The 25,742-nt window shown below is 47.6% G+C and overlaps 1 pseudogene; it reads right to left on the bottom strand.

The window, feature by feature from the left end:
• Positions 1-25,742, bottom strand: part of LOC148523985 (vang-like protein 1) — a 113,022-nt pseudogene that overhangs the window by 73,988 nt on the left and 13,292 nt on the right.

Here is a 25,742-nt window from a genome sequence, read left to right as displayed (position 1 = left end):
ATAATGATATGCGCCATGTTCTGTGTGTGACTGCGGGTGTATGTGCGTGTGTAATACTACGTTACAGTGTGACAGCCGCTGGGTATAATAATATGCGCCATGTTCTGTGTGTGACTGTGGGTGTATGTGCGTGTGTAATACTACGTTACAGTGTGACAGCCGCTGAGTATAATGATATGAGCCATGTTCTGCGTGTGACTGCGGGTGTATGTGCGTGCGTAATACTACGTTACAATGTGACAGCAGCTGGGTATAATGATATGTGCCATGTTCTGTGTGTGACTGCGGGTGTATGTGCGTGTGTAATAATACTTTACAGTGTGACAGTCGCTGAGTATAATGATATGCACCATGTTGTGTGTGACTGCGGGTGTATGTGTGTGCGTAATACTACGTTACAGTGTGACAGCCGCTGAGTATAATGATATGCGCCATGTTCTGTGTGTGACTGCAGGTGTATGTGCGTGCGTAATACTACGTTACAGTGTGACAGCCGCTGTGTATAATGATATGCGCCATGTTCTGTGTGTGACTGCGGGTGTATGTGCGTGCGTAATACTACGTTACAGTGTGACAGCCGCTGAGTATAATGATATGCGCCATGTTATGTGTGTGACTGCGGGTGTATGTGCGTGCGTAATTCTACGTTACAGTGTGACAGCCGCTGAGTATAATGATATGCGCCATGTTCTGTGTGTGACTGCGGGTGTATGTGCGTGCGTAATACTACGTTACAGTGTGACAGCCGCTGAGTATAATGATATGTGCCATGTTCTGTGTGTGACTGCGGGTGTATGTGCGTGCATAATACTATGTTACAGTATGACAGCCGCTGAGTATAATGATATGTGACATGTTCTGTGTGTGACTGCGGGTGTATGTGCGTGCGTAATACTACGTTACAGTGTGAAAGCCGCTGAGTATAATGATATGCGCCATGTTCTGTGTGTGACTGCCGGTGTATGTGCGTGCGCAATACTACGTTGCAGTGTGACAGCTGCTGTGTATAATGATATGCGCCATGTTCTGTGTGTGACTGCGGGTGTATGTGCGTGCGTAATACTACGTTACAGTGTGACAGCCGCTGAGTATAATGACATGCGCCATGTTCTGTGTGTGACTGCGGGTGTATGTGCGTGCGTAATACTACGTTACAGTGTGACAGCCGCTGGGTATAATGATATGCGCCATGTTCTGTGTGTGACTGCGGGTGTATGTGCGTGCGTAATACTACGTTACAGTGTGACAGCCGCTGAGTATAATGATATGCGCCATCTTCTGCGTGTGACTGCGGGTGTATGTGCGTGCGTAATACTACGTTACAATGTGACAGCCGCTGGATATAATGATATGTGCCATGTTCTGTGTGTGACTGCGGGTGTATGTGCGTGTGTAATAATATGTTACAGTGTGACAGTCGCTGAGTATAATGATATGCGCCATGTTCTGTGTGTGACTGCAGATGTATGTGCGTGCGTAATACTACGTTACAGTGTGACAGCCGCTGAGTATAATGATATGCGCCATGTTCTGTGTGTGAGTGCGGGTGTATGTGCGTGCGTAATACTACGTTACAGTGTGACAGCCGCTGAGTATAATGATATGCGCCATGTTCTGTGTGTGACAGCGGGGGTATGTGCGTGCGTAATACTATGTTACAGTATGACAGCCGCTGAGTATAATGATATGTGACATGTTCTGTGTGTGACTGCGGGTGTATGTGCGTGCATAATACTACGTTACAGTGTGACAGCTGCTGAGTATAATGATATGTGCCATGTTCTGTGTGTGACTGCGGGTGTATGTGCGTGCGTAATACTACGTTACAGTATGACAGCCGCTGAGTATAATGATATATGACATGTTCTGTGTGTGACTGCGGGTGTATGTGCGTGCGTAATACTACGTTACAGTGTGACAGCCGCTGAGTATAATGATATGCGCCATGTTCTGTGTGTGACTGCGGGTGTATGTGCGTGCGTAATACTACGTTACAGTGTGACAGACGCTGAGTATAATGATATGCGCTATGTTCTGTGTGTGACTGCGGGTGTATGTGCGTGCGTAATACTACGTTACAGTGTGACAGCCGCTGTGTATAATGATATGCGCCATGTTCTGTGTGTGACTGCGGGTGTATGTGCGTGCGTAATACTACGTTACAGTGTGACAGCCGCTGAGTATAATGATATGCGCCAAGTTCTGTGTGTGACTGCGGGTGTATGTGCGTGCGTAATTCTACGTTACAGTGTGACAGCCGCTGAGTATAATGATATGCGCCATGTTCTGTGTGTGACTGCGGGTGTATGTGCGTGCGTAATACTACGTTACAGTGTCACAGCCGCTGAGTATAATGATATGCGCCATGTTCTATGTGTGACTGCGGGTGTATGTGCGTGCGCAATACTACGTTACAGTGTGACAGCCGCTGAGTATAATGATATGCGCCATGTTCTGTGTGTGACTGCAAGTGTATGTGCGTGCGTAATACTACGTTACAGTGTGACAGCCGCTGAGTATAATGACATGCGCCATGTTCTGTGTGTGACTGCGGGTGTATGTGCGTGCGTAATACTACGTTACAGTGTGACAGCCGCTGAGTATAATGATATGCGCCATGTTCTGTGTGTGACTGCGGGTGTATGTGCGTGCATAATACTATAATACTACGTTACAGTGTGACAGCCGCTGAGTATAATGATATGCGCCATGTTCTGTGTGCGACTGCGGGTGTATGTGCGTGCGTAATACTACGTTACAGTGTGACAGCCGCTGAGTATAATGATATGCACCATGTTCTATATGTGACTGCGGGTGTACGTGCGTGCGTAATACTATGTTACAGTGTGGCAGCCGCTGAGTATAATGATATGCGCCATGTTCTGTGTGTGACTGCGGGTGTACGTGCGTGCGTAATACTATGTTACAGTGTGGCAGCCGCTGAGTATAATGATATGCGCCATGTTCTGTGTGTGACTGCGGGTGTATGTGCGTGTGTAATAATACGTTACAGTGTGACAGCCGCTGAGTATAATGATAAGCACCATGTTGTGTGTGACTGCGGATGTATGTGCGTGCATAATACTACGTTACAGTGTGACAGCCGCTGAGTATAATGATATGCGCCATGTTTTGTGTGTGACTGCGGGTGTATGTGCGTGCATAATACTACGTTACAGTGTGACAGCCGCTGAGTATAATGATATGTGCCATGTTCTGTGTGTGACTGCGGGTGTATGTGTGTGCGTAATACTACGTTACAGTGTGACAGCCGCTGAGTATAATGATATGCGCCATGTTCTATATGTGACTGCGGGTGTAAGTGCGTGCGTAATACTATGTTACAGTGTGGCAGCCGCTGAGTATAATGATATGCGCCATGTTCTGTGTGTGACTGCGGGTGTATGTGCGTGTGTAATACTACGTTACAGTGTGACAGCCGCTGGGTATAATGATATGTGCCATGTTCTGTGTGTGACTGCGGGTGTATGTGCGTGTGTAATAATACGTTACAGTGTGACAGCCGCTGAGTATAATGATATGCACCATGTTGTGTGTGACTGCGGGTGTATGTGCGTGCGTAATACTACGTTACAGTGTGACAGCCGCTGAGTATAATGATATGCGCCATGTTTTGTGTGTGACTGCAGGTGTATGTGCGTGCGTAATACTACGTTACAGTGTGACAGCCGCTGAGTATAATTATATGCGCCATGTTCTGTGTGTGACTGCGGGTGTATGTGCGTGTGTAATACTACATTACAGTGTGACAGCCGCTGAGTATAATGATATGCGCCATGTTATGTGTGTGACTGCGGGTGTATGTGCGTGCGTAATACTATGTTACAGTGTGACAGCCGCTGAGTATAATGATATGCGCCACGTTATGTGTGTGACTGCGGGTGTATGTGCGTGCGTAATACTACGTTACAGTGTGACAGCCGCTGAGTATAATGATATGCGCCATGTTCTGTGTGTGACTGCGGGTGTATGTGCGTGCGTAATACTACGTTACAGTATGACAGCCGCTAAGTATAATGATATGTGACATGTTCTGTGTGTGACTGCGGGTGTATGTGCGTGCGTAATACTACGTTACAGTGGGACAGCCGCTGAGTATAATGATATGCGCCATGTTCTGTGTGTGACTGTGGGTGTATGTGCGTGCGTAATACTACGTTACAGTGTGATAGACGCTGAGTATAATGATATGCGCCATGTTCTGTGTGTGACTGCGGGTGTATGTGCGTGCGTAATACTACGTTACAGTGTGACAGCCGCTGTGTATAATGATATGCTCCATGTTCTGTGTGTGACTGCGGGTGTATGTGCGTGCGTAATACTACGTTACAGTGTGATAGCCGCTGAGTATAATGATATGCGCCATGTTCTGTGTGTGACTGCGGGTGTATGTGCGTGCGTAATTCTACGTTACAGTGTGACAGCCGCTGAGTATAATGATATGCGCCATGTTCTGTGTGTGACTGCGGGTGTATGTGCGTGCGTAATACTACGTTACAGTGTCACAGCCGCTGAGTATAATGATATGCGCCATGTTCTATGTGTGACTGCGGGTGTATGTGCGTGCGCAATACTACGTTACAGTGTGACAGCCGCTGAGTATAATGATATGCGCCATGTTCTGTGTGTGACTGCAGGTGTATGTGCGTGCGTAATACTACGTTACAGTGTGACAGCCGCTGAGTATAATGACATGCGCCATGTTCTGTGTGTGACTGCGGGTGTATGTGCGTGCGTAATACTACGTTACAGTGTGACAGCCGCTGAGTATAATGATATGCGCCATGTTCTGTGCGTGACTGCGGGTGTATGTGCGTGCATAATACTACGTTACAGTGTGACAGCCGCTGAGTATAATGATATGCGCCATGTTTTGTGTGTGACTGCGGGTGTATGTGCGTGCATAATACTACGTTACAGTGTGACAGCCGCAGAGTATAATGATATGCGCCATGTTCTGTGTGCGACTGCGGGTGTACGTGCGTGCGTAATACTACGTTACAGTGTGACAGCCGCTGAGTATAATGATATGCGCCATGTTCTATATGTGACTGCGGGTGTACGTGCGTGCGTAATACTATGTTACAGTGTGGCAGCCGCTGAGTATAATGATATGCGCCATGTTCTGTGTGTGACTGCGGGTGTATGTGCGTGCGTAATACTACGTTACAGTGTGACACCCGCTGAATATAATGATATGCGCCATGTTCTGTGTGTGACTGCGGGTGTATGTGCGTGCGTAATACTACGTTACAGTGTGACAGCCGCTGAGTATAATGATATGCGCCATGTTCTGTGTGTGACTGCAGGTGTATGTGCGTGCGTAATACTACGTTACAGTGTGACAGCTGCTGAGTATAATGATATGCGCCATGTTCTGTGTGTGACTGCAGGTGTATGTGCGTGCGTAAAACTACGTTACAGTGTCACAGCCGCAGGGTATAATGATATGCACCATGTTCTGTGTGTGACTGCGGGTGTATGTGCGTGCGTAATACTACGTTACAGTGTGACAGCCGCTGAGTATAATGATATGCGCCATGTTCTGTGTGTGACTGCGGGTGTATGTGCGTGCGTAAGACTACGTTACAGTGTGACAGTCGCTGAGTATAATGATATGCGCCATGTTCTGTGTGTGACTGCGGGTGTATGTGCGTGCGTAATACTATGTTACAGTGTGACAGCCGCTGAGTATAATGATATGTGCCATGTTCTGTGTGTGACTGCGGGTGTATGTGCGTGCGTAATACTACGTTACAGTGTGACAGCCGCTGGGTATAATGATATGCGCCATGTTCTATATGTGACTGCGGGTGTACGTGCGTGCGTAATACTATGTTACAGTGTGGCAGCCGCTGAGTATAATGATATGCGCCATGTTCTGTGTGTGACTGCGGGTGTATGTGCGTGCGTAATACTACGTTACAGTGTGACACCCGCTGAATATAATGATATGCGCCATGTTCTGTGTGTGACTGCGGGTGTATGTGCGTGCGTAATACTACGTTACAGTGTGACAGCCGCTGAGTATAATGATATGCGCCATGTTCTGTGTGTGACTGCAGGTGTATGTGCGTGCGTAATACTACGTTACAGTGTGACAGCTGCTGAGTATAATGATATGCGCCATGTTCTGTGTGTGACTGCGGGTGTATGTGCGTGCGTAAAACTACGTTACAGTGTCACAGCCGCAGGGTATAATGATATGCACCATGTTCTGTGTGTGACTGCGGGTGTATGTGCGTGCGTAATACTACGTTACAGTGTGACAGCCGCTGAGTATAATGATATGCGCCATGTTCTGTGTGTGACTGCGGGTGTATGTGCGTGCGTAAGACTACGTTACAGTGTGACAGTCGCTGAGTATAATGATATGCGCCATGTTCTGTGTGTGACTGCGGGTGTATGTGCGTGCGTAATACTATGTTACAGTGTGACAGCCGCTGAGTATAATGATATGTGCCATGTTCTGTGTGTGACTGCGGGTGTATGTGCGTGCGTAATACTACGTTACAGTGTGACAGCCGCTGGGTATAATGATATACACTCCTGCCACTAACACCTGTGACATTCACTATTTATTGTAGGGACTGAGGGTCTAATTCAGAGCCGCTCGTAAGCGGCCGCTCGTTCGTTCCGAGCGATGTTCGCACATCTGCGCATGCGTATGGGTTTTAGTACGCATGCGCAAACCAGTCAGTGCGGCCGAAAATCGTATGCTCGCAAAATAGCGAATGCCTACTAATTTGAGTGACAGGATGAGGCGTTTGTGGGCGGTAACAGGGGAAGGTGCTTGAAAACGGGGAGTGGAGATCCGATCGCAGGCGTGCTTAAGGGTCAAAACGGGCGTTTTATGGGTGTGCATAATTAACAAAGCAGCGTCATCGACCACGTCACTTGGTTGTCTTTTAGCCTGAACTGCTCGCATGATTGCGGTAGGAAAATGCAACCACAAGAATAGCGAGCAGTTCATACGCCGTTCGATGTACTCGATTAATCTAATAAATAGCGGAGATGAAGTATGATGCGAGCGGCCAGAGGGCGTCTTTACAAAATAGTGAGCGCATGTTTTGTTCGCTCTTTCAGACATAGAGGCGTCAACAGACCGCAAAGAGCGAACGGCCAATTTAAATAGCCAGCCCCTTTTTCTGAACAAGCGAGCGCAACTAGCGTCCGGCTCTGAATCAGACCCTGAGGCTGTCACAGAGATATACACAATGATTGACATTGATAGGATGCCCCCTACTGCTACACCGATCCCACTACTGCTACACCGATCCCGCTACTGCTGCACCGATCCCGCTACTGCTACACCGATCCCGCTACTGCTACACCGATCCCACTACTGCTGCACCGATTCCACTACTGCTTCACTGATCCCACTACTGCTGCACCGATCCCACTACTACTACACCGATCCCACTACTACTGCACCGATCCCACTACTGCTACACCGATCCCACTACTACTGCACCGATCCCACTACTGCTACGCCGATCCCACTACTACTGCACCGATTCCACTACTACTGCACCGATCCCGCTACTGCTACACCGATCCTGCTACTGCTGCACCGATCCTGCTACTGCTGCACCAATCCAGCTACTGCTACACCGATCCCGCTACTACTAAACCGATCCCACTACTGCTACAGCGATCCCGCTACTGCTACACCGATCCCGCTACTGCTACACCGATTCCACTACTACTGCACCGATCCCGCTACTGCTACACGGATCCCACTACTACTGCACCGATTCCACTACTACTGCACCGATCCCACTACTGCTACACCGATCCCACTACTACTGCATCGATTCCACTACTACTGCACCGATACCACTACTACTGCACCGATACCACTACTACTGCACCAATCCCACTACTGCTACACCAATCCCACTACTGCTGCACCGATCCCACTACTGCTACACCGATCCTACTGCACCGATTCCACTACTACTGCACCGATCCCACTACTACTGCACCGATACCACTACTACTGCACCGATCCCACTACTGCTACACCGATCCCACTACTGCTGCACCGATCCCACTACTGCTACACCGATCCCACTACTACTGCACCGATCCCACTACTGCTACACCGATCCCACTACTACTGCACCGATTCCACTACTGCTACACCGATCCCGCTACTGCTACACCGATCCCAGTACTGCTGCTCCGATCCTACTACTGCTACACCGATCCCACTACTACTGCACCGATCCCACTACTGCTACACCGGTCCCACTACTACTGCACCGATTCCACTACTGCTACACCGATCCCACTACTGCTACACCGATCCCACTACTACTGCACCGATCCCACTACTGCTGCACCGATCCCAATACTACTGCACCGATCCCACTACTGCTACACCGATCCCACTACTGCTACACCGATCCCACTACTGCTACACCGATCCCACTACTACTGCACCGATCCCACTACTGCTACACCGATCCCACTACTGCTACACCGATCCCACTACTGCTGCACCGATCCCAATACTACTGCACCGATCCCAATACTACTGCACCGATCCCACTACTGCTACACCGATCCCACTACTACTGCACCGATCCCACTACTACTACACCGATCCCACTACTGCTACACCGGTCCTGCTACTGCTACACCGATCCCACTACTACTACACCAATCCCACTACTGCTACACTGATCCCACTACTACTGCACCGATCCCACTACTACTGCTACAGCACCGATCCCACTACTGCTACACGGATCCCGCTACTGCTACACCGATCCCACTACTGCTACAGCGATCCCGCTACTGCTACACCGATCCCGCTACTGCTACAGCCGATCCCGCTACTACTGCACCGATTCCACTACTGCTACACCGATCCTGCTACTGCTGCACCGATCCCGCTACTGCTACGCCGGTCCCACTACTACTGCACCGATTCCACTACTACTGCACCGATCCCGCTACTGCTACACCGATCCTGCTACTGCTGCACCGATCCTGCTACTGCTGCACCAATCCAGCTACTGCTACACCGATCCCGCTACTACTAAACCGATCCCACTACTGCTACAGCGATCCCGCTACTGCTACACCGATCGCACTACTACTGCACCGATCCCACTACTGCTACACCGATCCCAATACTGCTGCACCGATCCCACTACTGCTACACCGATCCCACTACTACTGCACCGATCCCACTACTACTGCTACACCGATCCCACTACTACTACACCGATCCCTCTACTGCTACACCGATCCCACTACTACTACACCGATCCCACTACTGCTACACTGATCCCGCTACTACTGCACCGATCCCACTACTACTGCACCGATCCCACTACTACTGCACCGATCCCGCTACTGCTACACCGATCCCACTACTACTACACCGATCCCACTACTGCTACACTGATCCCACTACTACTGCACCGATCCCACTACTACTGCTACAGCACCGATCCCTCTACTGCTACACCGATCCCACTACTGCTACACCGATCCCACTACTACTGCACCGATCCCACTACTGCTACACCGATCCCACTGCCGCTACACCGATCCCACTGCTGCTACACCGATCCCACTACTACTACACCGATCCCACTACTGCTACACCGAACCCACTACTACTGCACCGATCCCACTACTGCTACACCGATCCCGCTACTGCTACACCGATCCCACTACTGCTACACCGATCTCACTACTACTACACCGATATCACTACTGCTACACCGATCCCACTACTGGTACACCGATCCCACAACTGCTACACCGTTCCCACTACTGCTACACCAATCCCGCTACTGCTACACCGATCCCACTACTGCTACACCGATCCCACTACTGCTGCACTGATCCCACTACTGCTACACTGATCCCACTACTGCTACACCGATCCCACTACTGCTACACTGATCCCACTACTGCTACACCGATCCCGCTACTGCTACACTGATCCCGCTACTGCTACAGCCGATCCCGCTACTACTGCACCGATTCCACTACTGCTACACCGATCCTGCTACTGCTGCACCGATCCCGCTACTGCTACGCCGATCCCACTACTACTGCACCGATTCCACTACTACTGCACCGATCCCGCTACTGCTACACCGATCCTGCTACTGCTGCACCGATCCTGCTACTGCTGCACCAATCCAGCTACTGCTACACCGATCCCGCTACTACTAAACTGATCCCACTACTGCTACAGCGATCCCGCTACTGCTACACCGATCGCACTACTACTGCACCGATCCCACTACTGCTACACCGATCCCAATACTGCTGCACCGATCCCACTACTGCTACACCGATCCCACTACTACTGCACCGATCCCACTACTACTGCTACACCGATCCCACTACTACTACACCGATCCCTCTACTGCTACACCGATCCCACTACTACTACACCGATCCCACTACTGCTACACCGATCCCGCTACTACTGCACCGATCCCACTACTACTGCACCGATCCCACTACTACTGCACCGATCCCGCTACTGCTACACCGATCCCACTACTACTACACCGATCCCACTACTGCTACACCGATATCACTACTGCTACACCGATCCCACTACTGGTACACCGATCCCACTACTGCTACACCGATCCCACTACTGCTACACCGATCCCACTACTGCTACACCGATCCTACTACTGCTGCACTGATCCCACTACTGCTACACTGATCCCACTACTGCTACACCGATCCCACTACTGCTACACCGATCCCACTACTGCTACACTGATCCCACTACTGCTACACCGATCCCGCTACTGCTACACCGATCCCACTACTGCTACACTGATCCCACTACTACTGCACCGATCCCACTACTACTACACCGATCCCACTACTACTACACCGATCCCGCTACTGCTACACCGATCCCACTACTACTACACCGATCCCACTACTGCTACACCGATCCCACTACTACTGCACTGATCCCACTACTACTGCTACAGCACCGATCCCACTACTGCTACACCGATCCCACTACTGCTACACCGATACCACTACTACTGCACCGATCCCACTACTGCTACACCGATCCCACTACTGCTACACCGATCCCACTGCTGCTACACCGATCCCACTACTGCTACACCGATCCCACTACTACTACACCGATCCCACTACTGCTACACCGATCCCACTACTACTGCACCGATCCCACTACTGCTACACCGATCCCGCTACTGCTACACCGATCCCACTACTGCTACACCGATCTCACTACTACTACACCGATATCACTACTACTACACCGATCCCACTACTGCTACACCGATCCCACTACTGCTACACCGATCCCGCTACACCGATCCCACTACTGCTACACCGATCCCACTACTGCTACACTGATCCCACTACTGCTACACCGATCCCACTACTGCTACACCGATCCCACTACTGCTACACCGATCCCGCTACTGCTGCTCCGATCCCGCTACTGCTACACCGATTTATTTACTTTCTATTTTTTTTCCTTCACTTTCTTCTTTTCCTTTCTTCTCTTACTTTATCTTCACTGCAACTATTTCTACTCAGTTATTTGCAATATTTCTCTATTGTACATGTTTGAATGCTAGCAATATTGTTTTCATTATTATTACATTTATATACTACATTATATTACATTTATATACTCCAGATGTATGCTTGATTCTATAATGTTTGTCTATTCTCATCTGGGTGTTCATGATGTTATTGTCTTCTGCACTTTAACTTATAAATAAACCATTTAAAAGAAAAAAAATTACACAAAAACCGTTTCCCATCAGCCTCTACAATGACCCGGCCGGGTTTCAATTATATCATGTGCACCGTAAAGAAATGGCTATTAAATTAAATTTATGGGAGACTAGATGAAATACTGTTTGACATTTTATTAGGTAAACTTTAGATAAGGTATTAGTAATATTAGAATCTAAATATTCAGACAGGCATTATTGTAAGTGACATTGCTGTTTATTGGTTTGGCCAAGCACAACCTGCATACTTATTACTTGGCTGATGTGATATCACTCATACCCAGGGGTGTATTTATAATAGATGCAGGGTGTGCAGGGCACATGGACCCCCTCCTCTCTAGAAACGCCCCTGATCATACCTTTAGAAAAAAATAAAAATAAACATTCTTAAAATAATTCATTTAAGGGACTGGTCTTTTTGGGTCATATCTAATAGCAATAAAATAAATTTGTTTGTAAACTATTGCAATTATTGTGTGTGCGCCACTGACAGAAGAGACAGACACAGGGCAAAAAGGAGCAGCCAGAAAACACAGGAAAAGGTAGGTGTCTGTGGGCTGCAGGGGGCTGGATGCGGGGGCTTGAAATCAGCTACAGATTTGATTTCTATCTACAACTGTTGGTGAAATTAACAAAAGCATATCTTAAAGATACTAGAAATGTTTTAGGAGAAATGGAGAAAATCAGCTGGAATGATAAGAATTTCTTAGTAAGTGCTGATGTTTCTACGCTATAAACCATTATAGATGCAGAAAAAGGATTACAAGCTGTATACTTCTGAATAGATCAGATTTACATAAAAATTTAAAAGATTTTATCATTGAAAGTATTATGTTTATTCTTATGAATAATTATTTTTACTTTAATGGTGTATATTATTTGCAACAAGTAGGTACGGCGATGGGTACCAACTTAGCCCCCAGCTATGCAAATTTATTTATGGCCTTTTGGGAAGATCAGGCCATATGGCGGCAAGGTGATCAGCTGGGAGTGAACTTGGTATCCTGGAAACGCTTTATTGATGATGTTCTATTCATATGGAGTGGCACGAAAGATGACTTTCACACTTTCTGTAAAAAACTAAATGATAACGATTTGAATATTAAGTTCTCCATAAGTCAGCAGGAGATTGTATTCTTAAATGTTAATATTTATATTAAAGAAGGGAAATTTGTACGAAGAACCATAGGAAGCCAACAGACTCAAACAGTTACATTAGTAGGAATAGTCAACATCACCAAAATTGGCTTGAGGGTATTCCTTATGGACAGATGTATGTGAGTATCAGATTGATGAAATGACTGAATGATTTATAAGAAAGGGATATAGTCACCCCAATATTGATAGGGCTAAAGATAAAGTTAATGAGATGGAAAGAGGGAAACTTCTATCGGAAAAAAACATCTCTAAAAACAAGGATAATAAACAGAAATTTGAGTCAGCTTTTATTTGAGATTTTAATCCACATTTTAAGGAAATTTTATCCATTTTTAGAAGAAACTGGAAGATTCTAATAAAGGAACCGACTTTAGGTGATAAATTACCAGATCATCCATCTTTTATTTACAGAAGGACTCCATCCCTGAAAGATAAATTAGTAAAGAGCGCTATAGAAGAGGAAAAAAGGAGTAGTTTGAGAAGCCGGTGCTTCCATAGATGTGGACTTTGCTTAATGTGTAGGACCACCAAGGGTAATAGTAAATTGAAGGAATTCGAGTGAAATGGGGTATTATATCCCATTCAAGAATTCATAACATGTAATTCTAAAAATGTTATATATGCCCTCAAGTGCAAATGTGGTCTGCTCTATGTCGGAAAGATGAGTAGATGTCTTAAAACTCGCCTTTCTGAGCATATGTATATATATAACATTAGGAAGGGGCTTGAAACTCATACTGTATCAGCCCATTTTAAACAAAAACACCAATCTAAAGAGTGCTTTATAAAATCTTTTTGGGGAATCCAACAGATCAATCCGACCTGGAGATATAGGGACATAGACACCAAATTATCACAGTGTGAGATGAGGTGGATCTACAAATTAAAAACTCTTACCCCAAACGGTCTTAATGGAGACCGAGTTAAAATGTTTTTTTTTAAAATAAATTTATGATATATGTGTCTAGTATTATATTATGTCTTTTAGTAATCTTAAGGAATGAGCACAGTATTTAATGCTATTTTAATATCTTTATTTTAATATATTTTTTGTTTTATGGACATTATATGGACTATATTTGGGACTTTCGTATATACCCCGATGTATTGGAGAAAGAATGCACCAATAAAAAGAATGGGATACGATCAATTACTCCATTTCCAGCAATAAAAATGGCTGCTGGAGCGTAGGAAGTTGAGTGTGGCACGCAGAAATTACTTACTTACGGGTTCCGGGCACGTGGAACATGTGGAGCAACTCTGTTGGTGTACTGACATTGTTTATTGGGGGTATAAATAGACAAACTTTCTACACAGTCACAGTGTGCCTAGGTGGTTTGACCATTGAGGTAGTACCCTCCTTTAAGTTGTTGGGTTCTATGTCTCAAACACTTTGTCATGGTCTTTAAATTCAGCCTTCTTGGTTAAGAAGGCGCACCAAGATTGTTGAAGGCTCCACAGTATCCATGGCGGAAGTTGTGTACTTTTGCGCAAAATATAGGTTATAAGCTTTGAATGTAACAGGCTGTGTTTGAAAAATGATTTAGGAGCTAATTGGTTGGTACTTTATCTCCACTTTATCTCTCTCCAAGCATTTCACTCTCAGTCCTCAAGGAGGGTTGGGTATGAAATCCTGGCTGTCGGGATGCCGCTGTTCAGAATACCAACATCAGCATCCCGACACCCATAAGAACGACTGGTAAGTATTTTCCCTACCTCTACCCTAACCCTCCCTGGTGCCTACACCTAACCACCCCTCCCTAGTGCCTAACCCTAACCACCCCTCCCTAGTGCCTACACCTAACCACCCCTCCCTAGTGCCTAAACCTAACCACCCCTCCCTAGTGCCTAAACCTAACCACCCCTCCCTAGTGCCTACACCTAACCACCCCTCCCTAGTGCCTAAACCAAACCACCCCTCCCTAGTGCCTAAACCTAACCTCCCCCTCCCTAGTGCCTAAACCTAACCACCCCTCCCTAGTGCCTAAACCTAACCACCCCTCCCTAGTGCCTAAACCTAACCACCCCTCCCTAGTGCCTAGACCTAACCACCCCTCCCTAGTGACTAAACCTAACCTCCCCCTCACTAGTGCCTAAACCTAACCACCCCTCCCTAGTGCCTAAACCTAACCACCCCTCCCTAGTGCCTAAACCTAACCTCCCCCTCCCTAGTGCCTAAACCTAACCACCCCTCCCTAGTGCCTACACCTAACCACCCCTCCCTAGTGCCTAAACCTAACCACCCCTCACTAGTGCCTACACCTAACCACCCCTCCCTAGTGCCTAAACCTAACCTCCCCCTCCCTAGTGCCTAAACCTAACCACCCCTCCCTGGTGCCTACAGCTAACCACCCCTCCCTAGTGCCTAAACCTAACCTCCCCCTCCCTATTGCCTAAACCTAACCTCCCCCTCCCTAATGCCCCACTGCCTACACCTAACCACCCCTCCCTAGTGCCTAAACCTAACCTCCCCTCCCTAATGCCTACACCTAACCACCCCTCCCTAGTGCCTAAACCTAACCTCCCCCTCCCTAGTGCCTAAACCTAACCACCCCTCCCTAGTGCCTAAACCTAACCACCCCTCCCTAGTGCCTAAACCTAACCTCCCACTCCCTAGTGCCTACACCTAACCACCCCTCCCTAGTGCCTAAACCTAACCTCCTCTCCCTAGTGCCTACACCTAACCACCCCTCCCTAGTACCTAAACCTAACCTCCCCATCCCTAGTGCCTAAACCTAACCACCTCTCCCTAGTGCCTAAACCTAACCTCCCCCCCCCAGTGCCTAAACCTAACCTCCCCCTCCCTGCACCCTAAACCTAATACCCCTTCCCCGGTGCCTAAACCTAACCTTTCCCCCTAGTGCCTAAACCTAACTTCCTCCTCCTGCACCCTAAACCTAACCCTCCCCCTAGTGCCTAAACCTAACCTCCCCCTCCCCGCACCCTAAACCTAACCCTCCCCATAGTGCCTAAATCTAACCTCCCCCTCCCCACACCCTAAACCTAACACTCCCTCCTCGGTGCCTAAACCTAACCTCCCGCTCCCCGCACCCTAAACCTAACACTCCCGCCCTGCACCCTAATCCTAACACTCCCTCCCCGGTGCCTAACCCTAACCCTCCCCCTAGTGTCTAAACCTAACCTCCCCCTCCCCGCACCCTAAACCTCCCCGTAGTGCCTAAATCTAACCTCGCCCTCCCCGCACCCTAAACCTAACCTCCCCCTCCCCGCACCCTAAACCTAACCCTCCCCGCAGTGCCTAAATCTAACCTCCCCTTCCCCGCACCCTAAACCTAACACTCCCTCCCCGGTGTCTAAACCTAACCTCCCCCTCCCCGCACCCTAAACCTAACCCTCCCCGTAGTGCCTAAAACTAACCTCCCCCTCCCCGCACCCTAAACCTAACACTCCCTCCCCGATGCCTAAACCTAACCTCCCCCTCCCCGTACCCTAAACCTAATACCCCCTACCCGCATCCTAATCCTAACACTCCCTCTCCAGTGCCTAAACCTAACCCTCCCCCTAGTGCGTAAAACCTAACCTCCCCGCACCCTAAACCTAACACCCCTCCCTGGTGCCTAACCCTAACCCTCCCCCTAGTGTGTAAAACCTAACCTCCCTCTCCCCGCACCCTAAACCTAACACCCCTCCCCCGGTGCCTAAACCTAACCTTTCCCCCTAGTGCCTAAACCTAACTTCCTCCTCCTGCACCCTAAACCTAACCCTCCCCCTAGTGCCTAAACCTAACCTCCCCCTCCCCGCACCCTAAACCTAACCCTCCCCATAGTGCCTAAATCTAACCTCCCCCTCCCCACACCCTAACCCTTCCCCAAGTGCCTAAACCTAACCTCCCATTTCCTGCACCCTAAACCTAACCCTCCCCGTAGTGCCTAAATCTGACCTCCCCCTCCCTGCACCCTAAACCTAACACTCCCTCCCCGGTGCCTAAACCTAACCTCCCGCTCCCCGCACCCTAAACCTAACACTCCCGCCCTGCACCCTAATCCTAACACTCCCTCCCCGGTGCCTAACCCTAACCCTCCCCCTAGTGTCTAAACCTAACCTCCCCCTCCCCGCACCCTAAACCTCCCCGTAGTGCCTAAATCTAACCTCGCCCTCCCCGCACCCTAAACCTAACCTCCCCCTCCCCGCACCCTAAACCTAACCCTCCCCGCAGTGCCTAAATCTAACCTCCCCCTCCCCGCACCCTAAACCTAACACTCCCTCCCCGGTGTCTAAACCTAACCTCCCCCTCCCCGCACCCTAAACCTAACCCCCTCCCACAGCCTAATCCTAACACTCCCTCCCTGGTGCCTAACCCTTCCCCAAGTGCCTAAACCTAACCTCCCCCTCCCCGCACCCTAAACCTAACCCTCCCCGTAGTGCCTAAAACTAACCTCCCCCTCCCCGCACCCTAAACCTAACACTCCCTCCCCGATGCCTAAACCTAACCTCCCCCTCCCCGTACCCTAAACCTAATACCCCCTCCCCGCATCCTAATCCTAACACTCCCTCTCCAGTGCCTAAACCTAACCCTCCCCCTAGTGCGTAAAACCTAACCTCCCCGCACCCTAAACCTAACACCCCTCCCTGGTGCCTAACCCTAACCCTCCCCCTAGTGTGTAAAACCTAACCTCCCTCTCCCCGCACCCTAAACCTAACACCCCTCCCCCGGTGCCTAAACCTAACACCCCCCCTTGTGCCTAAACCTAACCTCCCCCTCCCGCACCTTAAGGGCTATTTCACCGGCCGGCAGATATCCAGGCTTTTTTTGCCGGCTGTGAAATTTAGTGGTGAATGGAAGCGGATGGGTCCTTTCACACGGCACAGGCACGGCATGGTCGCCGTGTTACAGACGGGAACATCCACTGAGAAGGTTGGCTGCCGTGCCCGTGCCATCCCTGCAAGCCAGTGGAGTATAGGAAACAATGGGCCTCATTCAGAGCCGTTCGCTATTTGCGGTCGTTCGTTCAAAAGCAAGGGGTGGCTATTCAAATGATCCGTTCGCAAATTGCAGTCTGTTCACACCTCTAAGTCTGAACGAGCGAGCAAAACATACGCTCGTTTATTTGTTAAAAACGCCCCCTGGCCGCTCGCAGCATACGTCATGTCCGCTATTTATTAGATTAATCGAGTACATCGAACAGCGTATGAACTGCTCGCTATTCTTGTGGTTGGTTTTTTCAACCGCTATTTTGCGAGCAGTTCTGACTATAAAATAACCCAGTGACATGGTCAATGACGCTGCTGTATTAATTATGCACACCCATAAAACGCCCGTTTTGACCTTTAAGCACGCCTGCGTTCTGATCTCCACTCCCCGTTTTCAAGCACCTTCCCCTGTTACCACCCACATAAGCCTCCTCCTGTCACTCAAAATAGCAGGCATTCGCTATATTGCGTACAAACGATTTTCGGCTGCACTGACTGGTTCGCGCATGCATACTAAAAACCGTACGCATGCGCAGATGTGCGAACATCGCTCGGAACGAGCGTACTGCCGATGAGGGCCAATGTTTCCTTACACACACACCGGCCGGCTTGTACAGCTGCGCATGCCCAGAAGGTAAATTAAAATAAAGAACATTAAAAACAGCTCAAAGCCGCAGTATGTGAAAGGCACTGAGGACCTCATTCAGAGTCGGTCGTTGCGGCCGCACGGTCGTAAGGGAAAAGGGGCCGGATATGCAAATGATGCACTCGTAAGTTGCGTCCTTAAGATCGGATCGTTAGCTGGACGACCAAGGGGAGGATGCGGCCGTAAGACAAAAAATACGCCCCCTTCTCGTACGCATTACATGTCATCTCCGGGCATATAAGGATTAATCGCGACCATCGGGAACCATCAGAACTGGTCGTAGAGCTTAAGGTTGACCATACCCACTCTTAAGCTCTACGATCATGTCAGTGTAAAACCTCCCCTGTCACGTGTACCATGACACTACTTTGTAAATTATGCACTCCCATAAACCGTATGCACTCCCTTAAAACGCCATTCGCATAATGAGGCACGCCTGCGTTCGGATCTCCACTCCCCCGTTTTCAAGCACCTTCCCCTGTTACCACCCACAAACGCCTCCATCTGTCACTCAAACTACCGACCTGGCTGTGTTCAAGGAGAAAGAAATTTCTGATCATAGCAGCTAGTTTGCACACGCGCATTGCGAACTTTACGCATGCGCAGTTTAGCGAACATCGGTGGCGTACAACTGTGCGGCCGCTACGACCGACTCTGAATGAGGTCCTGAGTGCCTGAAAAAACTGGCCAGCTTCCATGTATTTTTGCCGGCCGGGCAAAACCTGCAAATGTGAAATAGTCCTAATCCTAACACTCCCTCCCCTTAATGCCTAACCCTAACCCCACTACCTAACGCTAACCTCCCCCTTACACCCCGATACTTACCTTTGGGATACAGGTGCTGGGATCCCGACCTGTCGGGATTTCAGCGCCGGTATTTAGACCGCCAATCATAGGTCGCGGACCAGCAACCAATCAGGAGCAGAAGTCGCTAGGCTGCTCTTTACGACAGTCTCTGGTTGGATGCCCGTCCTCGATGGCAACCAGCTCACGGCCAGTGCAAAAACCACATGCTGCCAGTGCCACTGACAGGAGGGTTCCACCGTTCCTGATGACAGCAAAAAGTTGATCTTGGGTCATTTGACGTCATTATTGGTTTTAATAACAAATAATGATATGTAATTATTGGACGAATTAAGCTTAACTAGTCTTAAAGGTGGTGTCTTAGGGCTTCTGAATGAAGTCCCAACATTTTTTCCTAAAAATAGCGATATTAGTATAAATTAGATTTGCCCTGAAGGTGCTCAAAAAAAAAATTGTGAGCCCCCCCCAAAAAAATCTAGCACCCAATTGTAAACCTGCTGGAAAATTTGCTCCAAAGTTTATATTACCCTACATGTTTTCCAGATCTCCTAGTTCATGCTTAATGTGTTCTTTACTGACTAATATTTTAAAATATCCACAGATGGTGAGATCTGTAAAACATGCGCTGCTAGGGGTCCCCGGGGACCAAGTTCCCAAAACACTGGTCTATAATTTAGGCTATAGAGGCGAGATTCTAAAAGATGAACTTTCTGTATCAAACATATTTATCTCATATAAATAACACAAGTGATCAGGAAAAGGCAAGGCTGTAACTAGGGGTGTGTAACCGATGCCGCCGCACCATCGCTGCTCCGTGGCTAGCAAGGGGCCTGGAATGGCACCCTACAACCAGTAATGTCACATCACTGCCACCCGTGCATCCTGTAATGTATACATCACGCAGCGTGTTCTAGACGCTCCATGCACTGCCACGCTTCTGGGTGCTGGCTGGCCCCATCCCCTATGCACAACGTCATGACGCCATGCACAACTGGGATAGAGCGGCACATGGCGCATTAAGGCCCTGTTATGGCACTAGGAAAAGTATTCTGTATATACGTAATATAATCTGTACCAGACACATTCTCCCACCTCATGGTAAGACGCCTGTCTCTCCTTGCTGGCAGCTGCTCTCTGGTCTCTCTGATTGAGCGCTCAGATCCGCAGACAGAGCAGACTTGATAGGAAAAGCTGCAGCCACTGAGCATCTGCACCGTCCCATATATAATGGATGTGGTGACTGCAGCTCTAGTATTATCATATTATATATTACTGCCACTGTGGTTATGATTGGAGGCCGGGGGCAGGAGTCTGTTCTCTATAATCCCCTATAGTGCCTCCTTTCCCATTCAAACATCACAGTGCCTCCCCTCATATCCTCTCACACTATAGTACCTCTTCAAAGTGCCTCCTCCCCATGCCCGGCTCCTGTCACATTCTGTCAGTGCAGCCGCGCAGGGGTGCTGGGTCGGGCTGAATAAATCCCCGCCCACCACCCACCTGCTGTAGGTATAATGGAATGGTCAGGGGCAGGACGCAGGGAAGGTGCGGGCAGAGGGGATGCATGGCATGGGGCTGGGTGCAGAGTTACCTACCGCCGGCCCTGCTCCTCCCCAATCACTAATCACAGCGCCTACGCATCCTAGGGACTTCACTGTCATTGGCGGCACAATGGGACAAGTTAGGGCTATATAGATAATGGTTTCCCTGGGGTCATTTCTGTGGGGCTGTCCCAGATGTCTCACTCACCATCTACACTTTGCCGTTTACCGAGCTTCTCCCGTGTTTCTGGCGATCTGGTGTGCGCTTCCGGAGTCTCAGCGGGAAAATCTTTCATGTAATTTTCTAACACGAATAGTGCAGCTCTCTGTATACTAAAAACACATTATACAGAGGTTATATATACAGCCTAAACCACACACACATTATACAGAGATTATATATACAGCCTAAACCACACACACATTATACAGAGGTTATATATACAGCCTAAACCACACACACATTATACAGAGGTTATATATATATATACAGCCTAAACCACACACACATTATACAGAGGTTATATATATATACAGCCTATACAACACACACATTATACAGAGGTTATATATACAGCCTATACCACACACATTATACAGAGGTTATATATATACAGCCTAAACCACACACACATTATACAGAGGTTATATATACAGCCTACATCACACACACATTATACAGATGTTATATATATACAGCCTACACCACACACACATTATACAGAGGTTATATATACAGCCTACACCACACACACATTATACAGAGGTTATATATACAGCCTAAACCACACACATTATACATAGGTTATATATACAGCCTAAACCACACACACATTATACAGAGGTTATATATACAGCCTAAACCACACACACATTATACAGAGGTTATATATATATACAGCATAAACCACACACACATTATACAGACGTTATATATACAGCCTATACCACACACACATTATACAGAGGTTATATATACAGCCTATACCACACACACATTATACATAGGTTATATATACAGCCTATACCACACACACACATTATACAGAGGTTATATACACAGCCTACACCACACACACATTATACAGAGGTTATATATACAGCCTACACCACACACACATTATACAGAGGTTATATACACAGCCTAAACCACACACATTATACATAGGTTATATATACAGCCTAAACCACACACATTATACAGACGTTATATATACAGCCTAAACCACACACATTATACATAGGTTATATATATACAGCCTACAGCACACACACATTATACAGAGGTTATATATACAGCCTAAACCACACACACATTATACATAGGTTATATATATACAGCCTAAACCACACACACATTATACAGAGGTTATATATACAGCCTATACCACACACACATTATATATAGGTTATATATACAGCCTAAACCACACACACATTATACAGAGGTTTTATATATACAGCCTAAACCACACACATTATACAGTGGTTATATATACAGGCCTAAACCACACACATTATACAGAGGTTATATATACAGCCTAAACCACACACACATTATATATAGGTTATATATACAGCCTAAACAACACACACATTATACAGAGGTTTTATATATACAGACTACAGCACACACACATTATACAGAGGTTATATATACAGCCTAAACCACACACACATTATACATAGGTTATATATACAGCCTATACCACACACACATTATACATAGGTTATATATACAGCCTAAACCACACAAACATTATACAGAGGTTATGTATATACAGCCTAAACCACACACACATTATACAGAGGTTATATATACAGCCTAAACCACACACACATTATACATAGGTTATATATACAGCCTAAACAACACACACATTATACAGAGGTTATGTATATACAGCCTAAACCACACACACATTATACAGAGGTTATATATACAGCCTACACCACACACAAATTATACAGAGGTTATATATACAGCCTATACCACACTCATTACATACAGGTGATATATACAGTCTACACTATACACAGTTTCATGTACAATCTATACTGCACACATTTTAAACATATTATACATATTATTATCACCTTTACAATTACAGATTCTCGGACAGGGGAAGGGACAAGGAAGGTGGCCAAAACCCCATGGGGCTACAAACATTTCATTAGGTACATTTCAGGAAATTATCCAACCACTCTAATAGAGAGCACCCTCATGCCCCATTATGTGCCTCAGAGCCTCCAAAGCCCCATTATGTGCCTCAGAGCCCCCATTGCCCCATTATGTGCCTCAGAGCCCCCAATGCCTCTTTATTTGCCTCAGAGCCATTTCATACCTGGCTGTTCCCATAGTGTAGAGGACCATACCTGGCTGTTCCCTTAGTGTAGAAGACCATACCTGGCTGTTCCCATAGTGTAGAGGACAATACCTGGTTGTTCCCTTAGTGTAGAGGACAATACCTGACTGCTCCCATAGTGTAGAGGACAATACCTGGCTGTTCCCATAGTGTAGAGGACAATACCTGGCTGTTCCCATAGTGTAGAAGACCATACCTGGCTGTTCCCTTAGTGTAGAAGACCATACCTGGCTGTTCCCATAGTGTAGAGGACAATACCTGGCTGTTCCCATAGTGTAGAGGACAATACCTGGCTGTTCCCATAGTGTAGAGGACAATACCTGGCTGCTCCCATAGTGTAGAGGACAATACCTGGCTGTTCCCTTAGTGTGGAGGATAATACCTGACTGTTCCCTTAGTGTAGTGGACAATACCTGACTGTTCCCTTAGTGTAGAAGACCATACCTGACTGTTCCCATAGTGTAGAAGACCATACCTGACTGTTCCCATAGTGTAGAGGGCAATACCTGGCTGTTCCCATAGTGTAGAGGACAATACCTGGCTGTTCCCATAGTGTAGAGGACAATACCTGGCTGTTCCCATAGTGTAGAGGACAATACCTGGCTGTTCCCATAGTGTAGTGGACAATACCTGACTGTTCCCATAGTGTAGAGGACAATACCTGGCTGTTCCCTTAGTGTAGAGGATAATACCTGGCTGTTCCCATAGTGTAGAGGACAATACCTGGCTGTTCCCATAGTGTAGAGGACAATACCTGACTGTTCCCATAGTGTAGAGGACAATACCTGGCTGTTCCCTTAGTGTAGAGGATAATACCTGACTGTTCCCATAGTGTAGATGACAATACCTGGCTGTTCCCATAGTGTAGAGGATAATACATGACTGTTCCCATAGTGTAGAGGACAATACCTGACTGTTCCTTTAGTGTAGAGGACAATACCTGGCTGTTCCCTTAGTGTAGAAGACCATACCTGGCTGTTCCCATAGTGTAGAGGACAATACCTGACTGTTCCCATAGTGTAGAGGATAATACCTGACTGTTCCCTTAGTGTAGAAGACCATACCTGAATGTTCCCATAGTGTAGAGGACAATACCTGGCTGTTCCCATAGTGTAGAGGACAATACCTGGCTGTTCCCTTAGTGTAGAGGACAATACCTGACTGTTCCCTTAGTGTAGAAGACAATACCTGGCTGGTCCCTAAGTGTAGAGGACAATACCTGGCTGTTCCCATAGTGTAGAGGACAATACCTGGCTGTTCCCATAGTGTAGAGGACAATATCTGGCTGTTCCCATAGTGTAGAGGACAATTCCTGGCTGTTCCCATAGTGTAGAGGACAATACCTGGCTGTTCCCTTAGTGTAGAGGACAATACCTGGCTGTTCCCTTAGTGTAGAGGACCATACCTGGCTGTTCCCATAGTGTAGAGGACAATACCTGGCTGTTCCCTTAGAGTAGTGGACAATACCTGGCTGTTCCCATAGTGTAGATGACAATACCTGGCTGTTCCCATAGCGTAGAGGACAATACCTGACTGTTCTCATAGCGTAGAGGACAATACCTGGCTGTTCCCATAGCGTAGAGGACAATACCTTACTGTTCCCATAGCGTAGAGGACAATACCTGGTTGTTCCCTTAGTGTAGAAGACAATACCTGGCTGTTCCCATAGCGTAGAGGACAATACCTGGGTGTTCCCTTAGCGTAGAGGACAATACCAGGCTGTTCCCATAGCGTAGAGGACAATACCTGGCTGTTCCCATAGCGTAGAGGACAATACCTGGCTGTTCCCATAGCGTAGAGGACAATACCTGGGTGTTCCCTTAGCGTAGAAGACCATACCTGGCTGTTCCCATAGTGTAGAAGACCATACCTCGCTATTCCCTTAGTGTAGAGGACAATACCTGACTGTTCCCTTAGTGTAGAAGACAATACCTGGCTGTGCTCATGATGCAGAAGAACATAGTTTAGAAGACCATACCTGGATTTTGCTAATGTGTAGAAGAATATACCTCGCTGTTACCATAGTTTAGAAGACCATACCTGGATTTTGCTAATGTGTAGAAGACAATACGTGGCTGTTCCCATAGTGTAGAAGAACATACCTGGCTGTACTTATTACACTGCACAACAATGAAAATGTTTCCGATGTGAAAATAGTTACTTCTAATTGATCTCACCATGCACAGAATGAATATGACATTTAAAACTCTCAGTTAGCTCCTAGGACCTCATTCAGAGTCGGTTGTTGCAGCCGCACGGTCGTAATGGAAAAGGGGGCGGATATGCAAATGATGCACTCGCGAGTTGCGTCCTTAAGATCAGATCGGTAGCTGGACGACCAAGGGGAGGATGCGGCCGGAAGCCAAAAAAACACGCCCCCTTCTCGTACGCATTACACGTCATCTCCGGGCATATAAGGATTAATCGAGACCATCGGGAACCGAAACTGGTCGTAGAGCTTAAGGTTGACCATACCCTCTCTTAAGCTCTACGA

This window comes from Taudactylus pleione, unplaced genomic scaffold (assembly GCF_031769625.1).
Source record: "Taudactylus pleione unplaced genomic scaffold, aTauple2 ptg000123l, whole genome shotgun sequence".
NCBI classification, from domain to species: Eukaryota; Metazoa; Chordata; class Amphibia; order Anura; family Myobatrachidae; genus Taudactylus; species Taudactylus pleione.
Note: the sequence above shows the minus strand (reverse complement) of the source record. Positions and strands in the feature narration are given on the sequence as shown.